Below are 2,662 nucleotides of genomic sequence, written 5' to 3'. Positions count from 1 at the left end.
CTCTTGCCCAATACAGCACCAGCGATCGATGATCCCGCCGATCCCGGATTGAAAGATCCGAACCTGAAAATAACTGTGATAAACAAAAAAAATTTTATATCAAAAGTATAGAATTTTTTTTTTGACTAAATCGGATTTTCTCTCAGCTTCCATCGCTCAACCTATCACAACAAAACGTCAAACATTCAAGGCGATTACTGCAAAATGAAACTCGCCAAGAATGTTTTCCAGAAAATTAATCTTTACAAATTGATTAAAAGTAAATCTTACCCCCCGTAATCCAATGATTGTGCACCATAATAAGAATATCCCCAACCAAACGATTCTACACCTGCGATTACCAGTAGGACGATCAATAACATCAGTATATCCTTCATGGTTCCCATCCAAATCTAATAAATACCTAAAAATGTCAACATCGAGGCAAAACAGGGAAGAATTTAGTTATTGAAAAATGGTGCGACAAATAAAGTATCACTTGCTACAACTTTTAAAATATTTCGAATAAATAATTAATTGGATAACCTAAAAAGCATTTGATGACCTTTTTTGAGCATTAATTTCTTATGGTAAGGATTTCAAAAAAAGTAAGATGGAAGATAGCATCTAAACAGCTACATTTGACACAATGCATAAATAATAATAAAAGGACAACCGATACTGAGTGAAGTTTTATAAACTGCCCAGTGTGACATTAACTGCATTGTATTGTTTTCTCCTCCTTCCACTCCTCTCACCGAATATTTTCGAATTTTCAGTGAATTGGTGAATTCTTTAATGCTATGAAAATTCGCATTAATTTTAAGAATTTGGCAGCAAAGTAATTTTTTTTTATTTAATTTTGTGTCTAAATATTTACGAAATTATTGCACTTTGAGTTCGTTCTTCTCTTCAGTGCAGAAATTCCGGTTTAAAATATTGAGCGCATGTAGTAACAGCAAAATAACCTTGCGTAAAACGTGTTTGACAGATAAAATGAGATGGAGAGTTTGTCAATGTGCTGCAATTAGATTTCTGCAAAGTATTTTGAAATTTGGATATATTTTCCCATCATATTTATAATTCTCTCAGATAAATAAGGTTGAATTTCAGAATGCAATTTTTAAAGGATTCCGTCTGTTGTTCGTTCATACTTATCTTCTATTCATTGTCTTCTGATTTTAAACGAAGGTGACGAACATTTCGAATACAGTTATTGCACTTTATGCATTTCTCATTATTTTTATGAAATTGATCTTCGACCCACTCCTTCATCGAGTAGAAAATGGAGTGGAAAAAAAACAAAGTTAAACTATTTCTTCTTTCTTGCATATGTTTGCTTCACTCTGATATGTTAGCAACGTACAGCCGTTAGATGCGCAACACTCGTCATGATCGATAGTAAAGCTTGTCCCAATACTATATCTTCTTTATTTTTGTTTTACTCTCAAATCAGAAATTCACAAACTGTGATCGTTAATTGAAATTACGGTATTCCATTCAATTTGCTAAATATACGATGCATTGGTTGATCTTTGTCCGAGATTGAAGGACAAATGGGACGAATAGCCTCACATTTCCTTATTTGTTATTATTCAAATAATTTTTTTTGATGTGAAATAAGTAAACTTTCCTATTTATTAAATTTACCAATGCAAAAATACGGGAAAACGCAAATAAAGTGAACAAAAGCTATACTCTATGTCACATATCATTTAGGTGGCAAAAAAGAAAAAAATGGACATAAAAATCGGCGTCTCTTTTTCTTTCTCTATAAAATTACAAGTAACTGAAAGGATTAAATGAAGTTAAGAGCTTTTATTTGACATAAATGTCAATTCGATCATTCATTCAGAAAAAAAAAAAACAAATGAGACGCAGTTGGCATGACGACAACACACCAAAAAAACATTTTTTGCAGAATGAATAGCAAAACACAGGAAACGCAATAATTTCCCACGTTTTAAGGCAACAATTAACTAGAAGAAAAAAGAAAGAATTAATTTACTTCTGCCGTTAATTCAAAAAAAAAAGATTTTCCTTTCTGGTCAAATTTTAGAACAGGAAGGATTTATCTAATTCACTAGAAAAAACATGAAAAACATTTGATGGAGAGGAGAATAAAGCGGAAATATCTAGTTCAGTGTCACTCCGTGCAATTTATATAAATGTCACATAGTTTCGGCTGTTTTTTTACTATTATATATTCATCGTGTCAGATACAGCTACTCAAATCCTGTCCTCTAACTTCCAATGACAATTTCATGGAAATCCTCATTCCTCCTAAGAAGCTGATACTCAAAGAAGATATTAAATTCTTTTTAGGTTATCCAATTAATTATTTATTCGAAATATTTTAAAAGTTGTAGCAAGTGATACTTTATTTGTCGCACCATTTTTCAATAACTAAATTCTTCCCTGTTTTGCCTCGATGTTGACATTTTTAGGTATTTATTAGATTTGGATGGGAACCATGAAGGATATACTGATGTTATTGATCGTCCTACTGGTAATCGCAGGTGTAGAATCGTTTGGTTGGGGATATTCTTATTATGGTGCACAATCATTGGATTACGGGGGGTAAGATTTACTTTTAATCAATTTGTAAAGATTAATTTTCTGGAAAACATTCTTGGCGAGTTTCATTTTGCAGTAATCGCCTTGAATGTTTGACGTTTTGTTG

Source organism: Loa loa, assembly GCF_000183805.2.
Source record: "Loa loa unplaced genomic scaffold supercont3.714, whole genome shotgun sequence".
Classification (NCBI taxonomy): Eukaryota; Metazoa; Nematoda; class Chromadorea; order Rhabditida; family Onchocercidae; genus Loa; species Loa loa.
The sequence above is the reverse complement of the archived record's forward strand: the minus strand, read 5'-3'. Positions refer to the sequence as shown.